The sequence below is a fragment of the Monodelphis domestica genome, chromosome 3 (genome assembly GCF_027887165.1).
Source record: "Monodelphis domestica isolate mMonDom1 chromosome 3, mMonDom1.pri, whole genome shotgun sequence".
NCBI classification, from domain to species: Eukaryota; Metazoa; Chordata; class Mammalia; order Didelphimorphia; family Didelphidae; genus Monodelphis; species Monodelphis domestica.
Genome location: NC_077229.1, coordinates 216,568,346 through 216,586,183, shown reverse-complemented (window position 1 = coordinate 216,586,183; position 17,838 = coordinate 216,568,346). Strand labels below are relative to the sequence as shown.

The following is a 17,838-nucleotide window of genomic DNA, read 5'->3' as shown; positions in this document are numbered from 1 at the left end:
GTTAAAGTATCAAGAGGTCCAAAGCTTTGATGGCATTAATTTACCCTAACATGTCAGTTCTAATACAGTTCTAAGACAGACACTTAATATTGATTCTAAAACAGAAGGAGAGGATAAAAAAAAAAGATTCAGTAATAGAATGTAGAGCAAGGTCCAGGAGTCACTGACAGGTCAGATCTTTGGATCTAGGAGGCATTGACATGACTGGGTTGCCATCTTATTTGAAGGGTGTAGCCAGTCACTTTCAGCCATCTAAGTGATTTAAATAGACATGTTGGGGGCTGAGCCTGAAGTGTTAAAAAAATGATATCCTTGGTAACTTTGGAGAGAGCCGTTTCAGTCTAATAATGAAATTTGTAAGTCAGATTGCTAAGGGTTTAGAAGTGAGAGGAGCAGAAGCTAATTAATACTGTAAAGAGTCTGATTTCCATTGCTATACATAGATACATCCTTGCATCGTATCCATATCTAAGCAGGAAAATTATTTAATCTATATAAGCCTCAGTTCCTCATCTGTGAAATAGGACCATAATATACACAATATTTATTTCACAGGGAGCATGGACAAAAGTGCTTGTAAATCTAAAGAGTAAAATAAATGTGAAATCCCATTAGTATTATTTGAAGCCAGAATCCCTAGATTCAAATTATGCCTATCAGTTCCTAGTAGGGGTGATTTTTAATCTCTCTGAGCTTTATCCTCTTTCCTCTGCAAAGTGGGTGTAATGATTCTTGCAATACTTACTTTATGGGCTGTTTAATAATACATGTCAAGTAATTTGTACTGTAAGGAACTATAAAAATCGAAGACATTCTAACAGAGGGCCTTACTTGGTTAATGAATGGAGTGTTTCTCCAATTGATTCATTCTCTTCACACACTTCTCAACCCATCCTTGGGCCAGCTTAACTAGCACAAACCAATTAGATGCTCCAATGGGCATCAATCATTAAGACAATTTTAAATAGAGTAAAAACATATATTTAAAACGTGTGTTTTAAGAAAGGCATAATCATCAGCTTCATAACAATCTGTCAACATACAGTGAAATATGGTGGCCCAGATACCTAATATAATCTTAGAATACATTAAGAGAAGTATGGTATGCAAAAAAGAAATGTATTAGTCATTCTGTACTCAGAGGAATGCAAGATCATAATTAGTAGAGTAGAGGCCATCTAGTCAGCCCTCTTGTTCAACAGATGAAGAGACTCATCTTACTAGGTATAGTAGATTACTTGACTAATTTATTATATAGTAGACAGAGAATATTACTAGATTTGATTAGTACCAAGGAGCTTAAGTGACTTATCCAAAGTCATTCAATAGTACTGGAAGAGCTAGTGTCGAACTTTATTCTTAAGACTCCAAAACCAGTACTCATTCTACTATGACTACAAGCTCTGGTTGGATCATAAGTGGAAATTTCATATTAAGTTCTGAACAACACATTTAGGATGGCTTTTGAGAACTTCAAGTGAGGTTGGAGAGGAGGGCTAGTAGGATGATAAGATTGTACCATATGGGGCTAGTTCTGGTTAGCCTAGAAAAGAGAAGGCATAGGGAGATTATAATGACTCTCAGCAAGTATTAAAAGGGCTATGATATAAAAGGGAGTTGTATTTTTTTCTTTCTGGCCCAGAGGGTGGAACTAGGATCAAACAGATGGAAAGTAGGGGGAGATTTATTTTGACGATATGCAAGGAGAAACTTCCTAACAATTACAAATCCCTCAAAATCGATGCTTTTTGTACTAATGAGTTCCCCATCACTGGAAGTAGTCCATTAGTTGCACTAGAGGACCTGAGGGGACCTTTCCATTTCTGGAATCCTCTGAGTCCTCTGGAGAGCCCTCCAGTGGCAGCACAGTGAAGTAAGAACTTGGAGGAAAAGAGGGAACAAAAAAAGAGAAACTCAAACCCAAATAGGAAGAGACTGACTGATGAAACAGAGCAGCACAAAGTAGTTGCCATTGCTCTTTTTTCCAGAGAGAGAACCATAGTCTTTAGTGCTAGCCTCTTCCCTCTTTACCAGGTCATTCCTAGAATAGACTTAAACTATAGAATAAACTATAAAAGTCATTTAATCCCCTGGGTCTGGATGATGATCTCCTTCCAGACTCCCACTAAGGACCTTCTGTAAGTACGTACAGAGCAGAGGCCAAGGATGTTAGCACATTCTGTGAGCAAGTATTACCATTGGAAATTTTCCTGAAGGAAGTAATTTGTCCAAGGTTACACAGGTATATAAAGATATCCAGGATCTGAATTCAGCTCCTTTAACTAATGACTTGGAGGATGGTGGGAAAGGATGTAGATAGTAAATGGAAGAGAGATTAAGAAATCACTTAAAAACCTTACTCTTGGAGCATCGAGGTGGCTCAATGGAAAGAGAGCAGAGGCAGGACTGGAGATGAGAGGTTTTAGATTCAAATCTGTTCTCAGACAGTTGTGTGACTCTGGGCAAGTCACTTAACCCTATTGCCTACCCCTTACTGCTCTTCTGTCTTGGAACCAATACACAGCAAGGGTTTGAAAAACAAAAACAAAAAACATTGCTCTTGAAATACTAAATGTGAAAGAGGAGAACAGTTGAGCTTTCTTTACCTACACTAAAGGATTTCAAGGTCTTCAGTAGGCTCTACTGTCAGTGGTTCAAATAATTTTCCTAGTCAAGAGACAATTTCATCCCTACTCATCTCCTTCTATTTCCTCGGTCCTTGTCCTACACTGAACAGGAGAGCACCATGAAGATAATGATCCTCATTTATATCAGTTAAGGTCTAAACCCGCTCTGGAATTTTCTTCATTAGACTTGTAAGCTGTATTTATTTTCATTACTCTTGTACTCATAAATGGTTTACTTCTGCCCTGCTACTAATGTTTCTCCTTTTAGGGCTGCATCACTGCACTAGAAATGCATCATCTCATTTCCTCCTATTTGATTAACCCTGTTTGCTTTTCATCTTACCTTCTTATACTTCCCCCTCTCCCTCTCAATGCACATCTAGACCATAGAATCAAAAACTTAGAGCGGAAAGAGACCTAATCTAAACCAATTCCCTCATTTTACAGATAAGGGATTGGAGGCTTAGCAAGGTTACGACACTTGCCCAAGGTCACACAGATGGCCAGTAGCAGAGCTGAGCCTTAAGATCAGATGCTTTGGTTTTCACAGCCAGTTTTCATTCTAGAAATTCACAATTGCCCTTACTCTTCCTTCTCTAGATTACTATTGAGCACCTACTCTAAGTGTGGGTAGAGTTTTACCCAATGGTACAAGCACACCTTGTAGGAGAACAAGACCATAGTTTCTTTTCCTAAGCAAAGTGACTTTTCCAAGGTAACACAGGCAAAAAATAAAGCCAACATTTGAACCCACCTCTTTCAACTAGTGCACTCTACTATGAGGGGACAGGATAATATTTAATTTTTGGGACTGTTGGCACATGAAAAGAGTGAACCAAGACTTTAGGTATGTCTATATTCTTTAGTACTTCTTTAGAAGCTTCTCTGGCATCTTTCAAAGCTTTCACTGAGCAATGAGGATATCTGCTTCTAGTTTGGGTTGAGCCTTCTGGAATGGCCACAGGTGAGATAACATGTGGCCTATTAAGGGCTGTTGGTTTTGGAGAATGGCATCTTGAGGGAAATAGACATAAATCAAAGTTGTATACAGACTAAAGGGTCTTGCTGCCTAGGGGCTGTTAGTCACTCCTTCATCTGCTCATTTTACAAATATTAAGAGCTCTTACTGTGTACAGGACACCATGATAGATATTTTGGGGAATTAAAGACAGAAAAACATGACCCCTACCATTAAAGATTTATGATCTAATATGCAAGGGGACTTTTGTAGAGATAGGCAATTTTAATACACCTACTAAGTACCAAGCACTATATCAAATGCTTTATAGATATCTCATTTGATTCTCATAATAACCTTTTTAGGAAGCTGCTATCATCCATGTTTTATAGTTTAGGAGACTGGGGCAGACAAAGTCTCAGGGTCACAGAGACAGTAAATGTGTGAGGCTGGATTTGAATTCAGGTCTTCCTGACTCCAGAACCCTGTCTAGTGTGCCACCAAGTTGTCCCTGGGTACATAGATAACATAGTGAAATGAATGCTGGAGTTGGACCATATGACTTTATTTCAAATCCTGCTTTACTTATAATATGCTGTGGGTAAGTCCTTGGACCTCCCTCACCCTCAGTTTTCTCATCTGTAAAAGAGGATATTAAGAGCACTTACTTTGTAGAGTTATTATGGGCATCAAATTAGTTAACATATATAATGTTTTTTCCAAACCTCAAAGTGTTATATAAATGCTAGCTGTTATTCTTATTTTTAAGAGATATCTGTGGTGTGGAATGAGTTATGTTACTATAGAAAGAATATTGGTTCTGGAGTCACAGGACCTGGATCCAAATCTCTTCTATGATTTTTGTTCCCCATGTGACCTTGAACAAATCATTTCACATTTATAGACCTTAGTTTCCTCACTGTATAATCAGGGAATTGAACTAGATAGCTTCTGAGTTCTTTAAACCTCTTGATCTATAGATCAAAGATGTAATATAAAATATCAGGGGAGAATGGGGAAAGTTACCCCAGAGCTAAAATGTTCTGAGAATTTAGCAACTTAACTCAAGAGCATTTGTCAGACTACCTAATGGATACAGAAGTCTGTTCTAGACTGGTAACTGATGTAGAATTTACTAACCAGTGTAATTTAATTTACATACCCAATTTAGATATCATTTGAAATAGAGTATTATTATGGACCTTGGAAAAGTGCAAAGGCCTGAAGAAGGTCATTTCTGAATGGAGGCATCAGATAAGGAGAAGGAAAGGTTACTTGTCTTTGGAAAAAATCAGAAAAGGCTCCTTGAAGGAGATAGCATTTGAGTTGATCCTGTAAGGAAAGGTAAGAATCAGACAGTAGGAGACAGAAAGGATTAGCATTACTAGTAGAGAGAATAAAGGGAATGGGCAAGGTAATTGTCTACACCTGTGTGGTGCAATAGACATTAGTTCTGAATTTGGAGTCCAAACACATGGGTTGGATTTTGTCAAAGTCATTTGTATGATTTTGGGAAAACCAATGCGAAATGGAATTTAACTAGAGCATTTTTTCATTTAATATTTTATTTCACGAATTATATTGAACAGCAATCTTTTACATAAGGTTTCCAAAATTATAATATCCAAATTGTCTCCTTTCCTCTCTTCCCTCCCCCATCCCTGAGATGGTAAACAATTTATCTATATTGGTCATGTTGTTAAATAATACTCACAAAGCCCCAATTCAAAAATAAAAACACACACAAATAAAGTGAAAGATAGTATACTTTGATCTGCATTCAGACTCCTCTGGAGGTGAAGAGAAGTGAATAGAATTGTACACCATAAATCCTTTAGAATTGTCTTGGATCATAACTAGAGCACTTCTAATTCAATTCAACACTTATTTGTTAAACATACTCTTTTCAAGCCACTGGTGATATAAGGGCAGAAATAAATAGTCTTTACTCTCAAGGAACTTATTTTATGTGGAAAAACAATTAAGTTTCTTCCAACTCTTAACCCATCATGTGGTGATCTTACTGGTTTCTTTGTTGTTGCTGTTGTTCAATTGTTTCAGTCTTATCAGAGTCTTTGTGACCCCATTTGGGGGCTTTCTTGGCAAAGATACTGGAGTAGTTTGCCATTTCCTTCTCCACTTATTTTACAGATGGGGAAACTGAGGGAAAAATGGTTCAGTGATGCCTAGAGTCACACAGAGTAAGCATCTGAGGTCAGATTTAAACTCAGGAAGTAGAGTCTTCCTGACTTCAAGTCCAGCACTCTACCCGCTGTACCACCTAGCTGACTATTGGATCCTCAGCTTTCTGTCTCTCCATTGCTATTAGAAGAGATTTCTAACTCCAGCTATAGCATAATACCATTCTCCAAAAACAGGAATGAAAGATGTTTTGACTTCAGATTATAATTGCAATCAGACCAGACATATTAGGATTCCTCCCAGGTTTTCACATGGACCGACCAATGATTTATGGAAACAGCCTTTAGCACCTTATGACTCAGGGAAAGGACCTTGACAATTTGCAAACTACCTGCTTAGAACAGGATTATCACAATGGCCAGTTTAGAAGGAAACAAAAATTCTCCTCAAAGGTGACACTGTAAATCATAATAATTTTAGATATTTACTCCAGTGTTTGCTTCCACCTGGTCTCATAGTAACAGAAATGTAATGTGGGAGTACCTGTTTTGGTAAATCAGTTATTCTGTAGCAGTCGTCATGAATTAAAAGTAATTATACAGGGTGAACTATGCAGATAGAAAGACAAATAGCTAGATAGGTAGATAGAGAGGCAAGACAGAGAAACCGACTCTAGAGATAGGTAGATGATAGGCAGATAAAGAATTAACAGATGAGAGATGATTGATAGATTGATAATAGGCAAAAATCATAAAGAGTAGATGGTAGATCAACTCATGATAAATGGTTGATAGTTGATAGATGATAGATAGCAGAGAGGTAGTAAAGGATAGACTGATGATAGATAATAGATAAATGGATGATAGATTATCGACAATATATGCTATATATATGTATAATTAAATACCTCTAGATTATTTATAGATTAATGATAGTATAGCATTCCTGTTTTAAACTTAAAACTGTACTGACTTTTCAGACATCCTATTCTCTATTAAGTATTTTCTATGTGCCAGACACTGTATTAAGCCCTTTGAGATACAAAGACAAACAAGCAGGCCAGTCTCTCTAACCTCAAGGAGTTTACATCCAAATGTAGAAAACGGGAAAGGGAGTTATGAGGAGAGGAAAGCAAGAGGATGAGAGGAAAGAAGAGGAAGGGGTAGTGGCCAAGAAACTGAATCAAAAGACAGAAAATCATAGTTTACATTCCATCTGTGCTAGTTGTTACCTGCATAGGTGTTAACCACTCAGATTCTTAATTTATAAAATTAAAATCTTATTTCTAAAGTCTCATCTAACTCTAAGTCCTATGATAATATATTATGGTTCCTTTTATCTAGCACTGTTTAAAAATGGATTTGTTTCTCTTCCATATTTTCTTTTCTTTTCATTGATCATCTCTTTCCCCAGATGAACCCTTTCTCTTCCCCTTCAACCCACTCACAAACCCTTTTCTATTTTTCTGGTTCTGCATTAAAAATATTTTTGTCATTGTTCTCTTTACGTGTGAAGAAGCTAAGAAGCTGCCACAATGGATTTTGCTGGCTTTGCCCAGAAGGGACAAAAATGACATGCACTGGTGGCTGGCATCATTATTTATAAAACCTTGGTATCTGAATTTTTCAGCCTGAAAAGAGAGGGCTATCCTCCATATCTTCCTTAACCCCACAGGCTTAAAAAAAATCCTCCTTAATGACTATGAAGTGGAAACTTGCAAAATAAAAAAGCTCTTGTCTGAGCAGGACAAATGGAACTAAAGGCAATACAAATAACCTAAATTATAAGTCCCTTGAGGTCAGGAAGTCATGAAGCTTTGTGTCGTAGGTGCCTAGTAGAGTACTTTGCACATAATGAGATGTATGTTTCTGGGCTAGACTATCATATATATGTCTCTCAATTCTACACTGTTCATCTCCTTTCTAGGGCTTGGACACCTAGACTTTCTTTTGTACCTCTTTATTCTTTTATACCTTCAGTGGCCTCCTTCTTCCCCAGAATATTTGCTCCCTTATATTCCCAACTATCTGCTCTTCTCTCTTCTCTCTCTTCTCCTCTCTCCCATCCTTTTCTCTCCTCTCCTCTCCCCTCCCCTTCTTTATTCTCTCCACATCTGCCTTTGGATTTGGTAGACAGTATGCATGGTGGAAATCTATCAAAGAATGGCCTTATTTACAGGCTCATGATATACTGGAAAGAACGTTAGACTTGGAAACAGAAAAGCAGGATCTAAATTCCAGTTATTCCACTTATTAGTCTTGGAACCTTTCAGAAGGCACTACTTCCCTGAGCCTCAGTTATCTAATTTGCTGAATGAGGATGATAATATCTAGTCTATTTACAAGGGTTATTATAAAGGTCATATAAGAGTATGTGCATATATATGCATATACATATATGTGTGATCTTGTGAAAGTTTGTATATGTGCATAGATACAGACTTTTATTTGAGTGTATATATATATGTCCACACACATATACATAATATGCCTATATAAAATCTTACTTTGACTCCAAATACAGAGCTATAATTAGGATGGGGCTTCTAGAGCTTACCTCAAGTGATGTAATTGAGGACTGGGAGTGAGATGCTGAGATCTGCTGCCTTAAAACTCCTACAGTGTTTCAGGAGAAAGCAGGAGGTCAAGTCTCTAGCAGTAGAGACAGGGAAAGCAGGGGAATCATAGGCCTCTCCCCCACCACTAAACATGAATTTGGAATATCTCTCCCTTGGTTTTCTTTCTCCTCCCAATCTTTGAATGCCTGACCTCCTGCTACTTTTTCACACTCTCATTCCCATCTAGTTTAGCCCTAATTCCCCCTGGTCTCTTAATCATTCCCAGTCCCTAAATTTCCCTGCCTTCCCTTTCTACTGTGCCCTCTTGAACCTTCTTCCATTTTGTTCCTAAAGACTAAGTCTCCTTATGTCATTCAGGGTTGAAGTGCAGGAGCTTCTCACCGACTCGATTTCATTCTGATTGGCCCAGGGACATTGGCTTAACATCCTAAAACCTAAAATTCTATATTTTACAGGAAGCCTTTCCCCACACTTCTTAATTCAAGGGTCTTCCTTCTATGAACTACTTCTTATTTATCCTGATTATATTGATTTGCTTGCTTGTTGTCTTCCTCATTGGATTGTGAATTCCTTGAGGGTAGGAAATGGCTTTTGTCTCATTCTGTATCCCTAGAACTTATCACAGTGCCTGGGACACAAGAGGTGCTTAATAAATGTTTATTGCTTGAATTGATTGGCCTTTTGTTTCCAACTAGGGCCAGTTAGCCCCTTCCTAAGACACTCCCGTGACCCTCCTCTCCTCTCCGGGACTCACCATCATTTTACCAGACTGTGTTGACACCTGATTGACTTAGCCTGAAACAGCTCGGAACTCCTGAGCTCAAGAGAGTCACCAGCCTCAGCCTGGGATTATAGGTATGGGCCACCACACTTGGCACCTTCACCATTGTTATCACGCTCTCTTCACCTGATATTTCACCGACCTTCCACTGAGACTCATCAAGAGTTAGACTTCTCCCAAAGTCACCACATTTATGGGCATCCCCTCCAAGGTCAGTGGCTCCTCTCATCTCTTGACATACAAAGGCATGAGGAGGGCTTGGCATACTACCTGCTCCCCAGTGCTAAATTCAGACCCTTCCTCTGCCACCATCCTCACTACACTTATTTGTCATCAATGTAACTGTAGTCAGGATAGACTATGAAGGACAAACCAAGAAAACACTAGAACTAGTGGAAAACCCTAACTTTTCCCCCAAAAGTTTTTCTTTTGTCTTTGCATCCCTAACCCCCAACATAGTGCCTGTTACCAGTTCAATAATGCTGGTTGATTGATCAGTCTATGGACCCCCTACTCTTCTTTTCCCCATTGAATTGAATGACTGTCCCCTAGTCTTATTTATTTCAATCTTTCCTTTTTAAATACTCTGATCTCCCAGTTTCTCCATGCCTAAGTGAACATACCTTAGGTTCCTTCTCTGCACTGAACACTGAACTAAACTTGGCTCAGATTCTGATGATTCTAGCATTATCCATTGAAGATCTATATCTATTGTCCCATGTTTTTATACTTGTATTACTATGACTATCAGATGAGATATTCCCTTTTCTAAGGGAAAAATTCAATTTTTTTAATTTTAGAAGACGGTTCTGATTTCTTGAAAGTTTCCTGACTCCTGTTGGGAGGCTAGATTGGGAAAGGGATGAGGTGAACCAGGGGGGATATAGAGTAGGGAGAGAGGTGGTAATAGCCTTCTGGGCAAATTCCCTGTCCTCTTGGGGATCATTACACACTGTAACTGCCACCTTGGACATCTACCAGGCAAGGTTTCAACCAGACATGTCAGGGAGCCATGTTCTAGAATGCTGCCAGTAACAAGGCATTAAAACTGAAAAAGAGTCTATCAACCTTTTTAGCCTCTTTCCAGGGTGCTAGTAGCAGAAAGGCTTCTTTAAGGACAGTTTTTTTTTTCAGACAGTTTTTCCATCGGAGAGTAGAACAGGTCTGATGGAATTAATTCCTCCCCTTGAAACAAATGAGTCAGTGGATGGATCTGACTGCATGGCTTTCAAGGGAATTCATTCTGTATCTTTCATGTTAGCGATATCTGTGAAAAACAGGAAACTGTTTTCCCATCTCATTCACATAATAGATAAGATGAGAAATTAGCTGCTGGATGAGCAACCTGGGGGCTGTTCATTTTGTCACAATAAATAAGGCTCTGCTGATGCTGGCTTCTCATGAGCCCATACGCATGCGTGCATGCTCACACACACATACACATGCACACACAAACTACCTTCTTATTTGTGAAACATCATCTTCATTATCACTGATAAATTATTTCTGTTTTCCTTTCAGATATATCTGAAGGTTTTCCTGATTTCAAAGTGATGCGGCTTCCCTTTGAAACCATTTGGAATTTGCTTTGGACCACAGGCATAAAACTTCTTGATTCCCCTCTGTTGGTCTCTAACGTGTCCCTTGGTGTGTTTGCAGAATATGGAGGGCCTGGGTGTAGTCATCTTAACTCCTGGCTTGGCAATGAGGTGGCTAGGTGTGAGATTCCAGCTCTAAGCTCATAGTCAGCTTGTGGTCTTGATGGGTTCTTGCCCAGGGTCTCTGGATGCTAAAACAAACAAAACTCCCCCAAACTCGCCAACTTCCAAAAGCTTGTCCTACCCCTTCCCCCCACCTGGGCCCCATCTTACTGGAAGATCATTAGTAAAAATCAGTGCACTCTTCAGAGGAAAACTGACTGGGTAAAATCAGGGTACCACTTCCATTTTCTAGAGCTGGAATTTGGACAGAAAGGGCTCAGTCTTGGTTTCTGTCTTGCTTTGGTATCTTCATCCCTTAGCACAATGATTAGCATACCCTAAATGCTTTATAAATATTAACTCTGCTTTGGATCCCCTTTTCTTAAAGTTCTTAATTTCTTTTTGAACTTGGTTTTATTTTCTGAATGCTGTCTAGGGCCGGCCTGGTAGGCCCTCAGCAGGTATCAGAAGAGAAGAGAAGACCCTCGAGAATTAGGACCACAAAGTTGGGTATGGGAAAAGAATTTTAAAGGCAGGTACAAGGCAAGTGATTCAACTTTGACCAGCTGTTATAATACCTAAAATGGACAGCCTTTTTCTTCCTTGAAGGAGTTGCCTGGGCATGGGCACTGGAGCCCTGCAGGAAGGACAGAAATGGGAACATGATTGGAAAACTAAAAGAAAAAAAAAGAAAAAGGGAAAGTATAGTCAAAGCAAGGTTGGGTGGGATTTTTTTTTTTGTTTAATGTTTAGAAAACTAAAGAAAAGGAAATCAATTATGGGGCCTACCTGAATTTTATTTCCTCACCCAAAACCAAATTACTCAGCAAACTTATCGCTTGCTATTGCAGGCTTCAGTATTAAAGAAAACAATCAGGCGGGCAGGATTAATCTCTGACAGCTGCCTTATCTTTAACTTGCACCTTTGTTATTTTCTGATGAGCTTCTCTTTTTCCGCCACCACGTTGTACCATACCTCACTGGTTCTTTTCACTTTATCATCAGGCTGGAGCGGGGGACCTTTCAGTTTATTAAAAAACCTTTATTTGTGAAGAACAAAGAAGGGGGAAAAAGGCAAACAATGAGGTCAGACAATCTCCTTCCTGCCAGGACTCACTCACCTGTTATTGAGAGTGTTATCAGTTAGGGGGGACTTGCATCATTGAAAATGAGGCTCTGACAGGCTACTCCGTTCAACATTCACACACAAACGCACACTCACACACAGACACAGACACACGCAGGCACATGCCAGACAAACCCCAAACCTTGACTGACGTTCGCTCACCTCTAGACAAGGTCCTTGGTTATCAAAGCGGCAGGGTTTTCTTTTGTTTCTGGGCTTTTTTAAATGCTTTTTTCCATCTTCATGCCCTCCTCCCTCCTCTCCCTTAAGAGAGAAACTAACAGGTTCTGTGAGAAGGAGAAAGCAAATGGGAGCATCGGTGTCACCCAACTACATCCCTGTGCAAGGTGGGAGCAATTTGATTGGGCACTGAGGAAATAGATAACTGGGCACTCTGGGTTCTTCTTACTATTCAGCGCCCATTGTCCTTGGATGTCTTCCTGGAGGCAGCTGGTATCTGTTTGGGGGAGTCTAAGACCCATTTTGAAGGACAATTCCTTAGTTTTAGTTAGTCTGGTTTGGGAGTGGAGTCAATGCCCTGACCTAACTTGGCTAAATTATGTTGATTTGTCATAACAGACTGACAAGAGCACTTGATTTTGAGTCTCAAGGTCTGGGTTCAAACCTCCTCTTTCACACTTAGTCAAGCCACCTGTGAACCTCCATTTTATAACCTATAAAATAAGAGACTTGATCTAGATAGAGGATCAGTTGGAGTGAGAAAGTTGTGAATTCAAATTTTACCTCAGACATGTTGCACTATTTGTTGATAGAATTGTTATAAGAATGATGAGTATGACTCCCTTAAAAGAAACTTTTCCATCAAAAACATGTTTTCATGTTATTTAAAGTTGTCTTAATGATTGATGCCCATTGGAGCATCTAATTGGTTTGGGTTTAAGTTGGCCTAAGGTTGGGGGATAGGAAATGCGTAAGAGAATGAATCAAATGAGAAACACTCCATTCATTAACCAAGTATGGTCCTCTGTCAGCAGTCTTCATTTTTTTTATAGAGCCTTACAGTTAAAAATATTTAACATGCATTAATTAAACAACCCCATACAATAAGTCTTGTAAGAATCAGTATAACCATTTTGTGGAAGAGGCTAAGGCTTAGAGAGACTAAAAATCAACACTACTAGCAAGTGATAGAGCAGGATTTTAATACAGAGCTTCTGTCTTGAAGTAATGCTGATAGTATTTCACATTTATTTTACCCTTTAAGATTTACAAAGCACTTTTGTCCATGCTCCTTGTGAAATAGATATTACATGAAACTGAGACTCAAATAGAATAAATAAGTTTCATGTTTGGACATAGATACTAAATATCCTTTGTTCTATGTATTTTGTATATTTCATATACAAATAATTAAATTATAGATTTATATATATGTAATATATACTTTTCATATTTCCCTCCTTCTTTGATCTTTTTTTCTTCTTTCTCCTCTTTTTTCTCTTCCTCTTTTTCCCTTTCTCCCTTCTCTTTCCCCCCTCCCTTCTTTCTTTTTCTCCTTCTTCCTTGATCTCACATTCCTTCCTTCCTTTCCTTCCTTCATTTCCTTCCTTCCTCCCTTCCTTCCTTCATTTCCTTCCTTCCTTCCTTCCTTCCTTCCTTCCTTCCTTCCTTCCTTCCTTCCTTCCTTCCTTCCTTCCTTCCTTCCTTCCTTCCTTCCTTCCTTCCTTCCTTTCCTTCTTTCCTTCCTTCTTCAGCCATATTTCACATACTCTCCCTGTTTTAGCCAAACTCTCCTTTTCTGTCTATTCATATGGACCTTGAAAGCTCACCTCCTCATTTCTTCTCATTGAAATCCTTTTTTGTCTTCAAGGCTCAGGTCAGATGCCTCTTTCTCCAGGAAAACTTCCCTAATCCACCTATATGAAAAAATACTCTTGAAATCTTCCTAGAGCAAAGTCTGAATCTTTTGACTCTGTCATCTTCTTCAAGTATAGTTTGGTGCCAATTGGTCTGAATAAAGAATTCCCTTGAAGAAGTGGTATCAGTGAAATTCATTCTGCATATTTCTACTGGGCTGGAATAAATCGTTATATTTTACATAGTTATATAAAATACACAATTTTGGATAGTGCAAATTTGAAAACATGACTACTTCAGAAGAATTTATCATTTGCACTAATCAGGACCTACCCTGTATCATGCTTGTTTGTCTATCCATTACCTCCATGTTATTAGAGTGTGAACCTATTTAGGGAAAGTGCCATGCCTAATATATAGTCTGAGCCTGGCATAATGCCTTATAGTCATTCAACTAGAGGGTAGAGTCAGGAAGACTTGAGTTTGCATCTTACCTGAAATATTTACTAACCATATAACCTTAGGCAAATCATTTCAATTATCTCAGTCTCAGTTTCCTCAATTGTTAAATGGATATAATAATGATAATGAAAATAATAATAATAAAGGAGGCTCAAATGAGATAATACATGTATAGTACAAGTCTTAAAGTTCCATATAAGTGCTTCCTATTATACACAGTGAGCAGTAAATTTTTGTTGATTTAAATTTTCCATAGAAATATGCACAAGATACCAGAATCCCACAGATATATAAACAAACTGTAAATTCAGGGATTAACTTGAGAACCAGTATTGGATGGAAGAAGAGAAATTCAATAGGTCCATTCAGGTTTTTTCTCTTTATTCATGATCTTCCTCTCATCCCCGTGTTCCAGTCTGTCAGCTTGAACTCTTGTGCTTCCCCACTTTTGCCTACATCCTCTGATTTCCTGTACACATGACCTTGGCTTATTAACCTGACTCAGCCCTTTCACATTCTTTACCTTCACATTCTTGATGTTTGCTTGCTGCCTCTGTGTTTCTGACCTCAGCCTGGTAACCTGACCCTGAATGCTGATTTGTTTTTTCCTAGATGGTTTGGCTTTGGTATCTCTAACCATGGACTCTACCATGACAGCAATTCACTTCATTATAGTGGTTCAGCAGCAGAAGCCCAGGTCTGTACCCCTATTCTGAGAAGTCTTGCTAGTGAGCTTGTTTTCCCTTACTCCAGCCCTCCTCCCATATCCCTTTTGAATTAGCTATGCTGTAAGCACATGGCAGCACTTGGCTCTGATGAGTGGGCCCATTTTCTCCCCCTCTCCCACTGATTCAAAAGAAAGTTTAGGAAGTGAGTTTGAAAAGCAGTGGAACTAGTCCAGTTTCTCAGATCAACATGTTTTTTCAAACTCTTTTTAACTTTGTCTTGGCCTTTGGTCTTAGATCAAGAGTTAGTGACATCTTCTCTGGGGGATAATATCCTATGCTTATGAGGAGGACTGAGCCCCATGATCTAATACCCATAGGTCTCTTCTGTCCCTGAGTAATGTGACCTCAAATAGAAGGCTAGCCAATCTCCCCACCCATATATGTATTCTTGTGTCCTATACATATGAAAACACATTATTATAACCTCGTGTTTTAAATAGTTTTGTTTTATATGTGTGTTTACATATACTTAAATACATTGTATGTATATATATGTATATATACATTTATAAAACTTCCTCTCCACATATTTTCTTCCTATATTTAGATCTAAGCTTCAGTGTCTGAGTAGGTGACTCTTCATCAAAAGTGGCAAAGTAAATGGCAAAACCTTTTCCTCTTTTGGAGAGAGCAGCACAATGTATTAGAGATCCCTCTTGCTCAATGGTCCAGGGTGTCACGGTTTTACAATTTAAAAATACAGAAGCATCATTTGTAATGAGTGTACAATGTCCTGTCTCATTTGTGAACAACATTTAAAGAAAAGGGCAAGTTCAGTTATAGTCAGAGTTGTTTAACTTCTGTGTGGCTGAGGACAATTGAGGAAAGGTCAAAGGAGCTATCCTTGTCTAGTTTGGAAAAGAGAAGACTGAGGGATGGAGGCTGTGGGATGGCTCAGAGAAGTCACTATGCATAGAATCAGAGAGAGGATGTATTTATGTACTCTTGGTTATATAATTTATTGGGTGTGTGACTTTTGGCAATTATTTAACCTTTTCATTTCTCAGAATATCTATAAAATGAGAAGGTAGGATTAGATCAGTGGTTCTCATATTATTGTTTTTAAGATCCCTTTATTCTCTTAAAAATTAAGTGCTCCCTAAAGAGCTTTTTTGTTCATGTAGGTTATATCTCTTGGTCTATACTGTTAGAAGTTAAAATGCTTTTGCATTATTAAGAAAATAGTTTTGCCCTTGTGGACCCCCAAAAGTGTCTTAGGGCTCCCCAATGTCAACAAACCACACTCATAGCCCTTAGACTAAGTTGATTTCTACATTTTTAAAATTTCCCTAATTCTTTTGGTGAATCACTTTAATTAGATCAGCTTTTAAATGAGACCTTTATTTTTTAATTTATTTTTTTTTTAATTTGGGGGGGAATGAAAGTAATTCACATTTATCTACTATACTAAGCACTTTAGAAACATTGGCTCATTAGACCCTCATAACAACTCTGAAAGGTTTATAATTTCTATTTTACAGTTGAGGAAACTGAGGCAAACAGCAATTAGGTTGTTGCCCAAGATCACACAGTTAGTAAGACTGAATTTAAACTTACTGACTTATGGCCAGTGACCTATCCACTAAGCTCTAGGGGGACAGAGAGTAGGGAAGAAGAAGAAGAAAGAAGTCAGAAGAAGAAAAGAAGAAAAGTAAAAAGAACAACAAGAAGAAAAGTCTTTTTAATATTTATTATGGACATTTAAGAGTTCTTCTACTCTTTAGACCCTGTGAATAAAGCAATAAAAAAGAATTGAAGAAGAAAAAATATGAATGGCATGTTGGAGCACTTCAAATGAAGATTCTTTTGAGAAATCATATGGCTTGATAATTGAGCAGAGGACTAGTTGGAGGAAAATGAATATATTTGGATGTGGAAAAGAGTGAACATGATCAGGAAGGAATGGTAAGGGTGAGAGACTAAAATTTGCTGATATAAAGAACTTCTGATATGGAAATCCTTCTATAAATGTAGACTGACAACAGCAAGAGCAACCTATACTCATATAGAGTTGTCTAGGGTATTGGAAAATTAGATTACTTTTCCAAAAATCACATAATCAGTATGTGTCAGAGGCAGAACTTGGACCCATGGCTTCATAATTCTGAGACTATTTTTCTATTTCCTACCTCATCCTATTTCTCTAAATACTGTATACTAGTACCTATTATAGTACTACTCCAATGATGGCAGAGTAAATTGGGCATCTAGTTATTTTTTCCAGAAGCCTCTACTAACACTCTCAGTGTCTTTACCCATTCATTTCTTGCTCTTTCCCTGTAGTCACAGAGTAAGAAAGTGGCACAGTGGATAGAATGTTGGGCCTGACAGAAAGACTCATCTTCTTGAGTTCAAATCTAGTCTTGGATACTTGCTGGTTGTGTGACCTTAGATAAGTCATTTAACTCTGTTTACCTCAGTTTCCTCATCTATAAAATGAGCTGGAAAAGGAAATGTCAAACCACTCCAGTATCTTTGCCAAGAAAACCCCAGATGAGATCACAAAGAGTCAGACAAAATGGAAAAATGACTAATATGACCATAAAAGCCTCCACTATAGTCCAGGTTCTGTGTTAGGTACTGGGCATGCCAAATCAAAAGTAAAATTATCTTTCCCTCAAGTCGCTTGTGTTCTATTAAAAGGAAATAACATGTACTCATATAAATGCAAGCTAGGTACATACAAAGCAAATACAAATGTAATTGTGAGGATACAGGGAGTACTGAAAACCTAGAAATAAATTGAGGAAGACATTGTGCAAGAGATGATTCATATGGCTATAAATGATACTACAAAAAAAGAGTTTAGAAAAGCATCACTAAGAGTCACAAATTCTAGGGCAAAACATTCATTATTGTTGCAGATTGAAGTCAAGGACTTCAAACGAGGAAGCCACATTTGAAATTTGGCAATTACA

The 17,838-nt window shown here is 38.2% G+C and overlaps 1 long non-coding RNA gene across 1 annotated transcript in view; it reads left to right on the top strand.

The window, feature by feature from the left end:
* LOC103100407 (uncharacterized) overlaps window positions 1-12,284 on the top strand; it is a 61,955-nt gene extending 49,671 nt beyond the window's left edge. Inside the window, exons 2-3 of the long non-coding RNA XR_465028.3 lie at window positions 9,001-9,160; window positions 10,608-12,284. This is a non-coding gene — a long non-coding RNA (uncharacterized LOC103100407). The remainder of the gene's footprint in view (window positions 1-9,000; window positions 9,161-10,607) is intronic.
* Window positions 12,285-17,838: the final 5,554 nt, after the last annotated feature.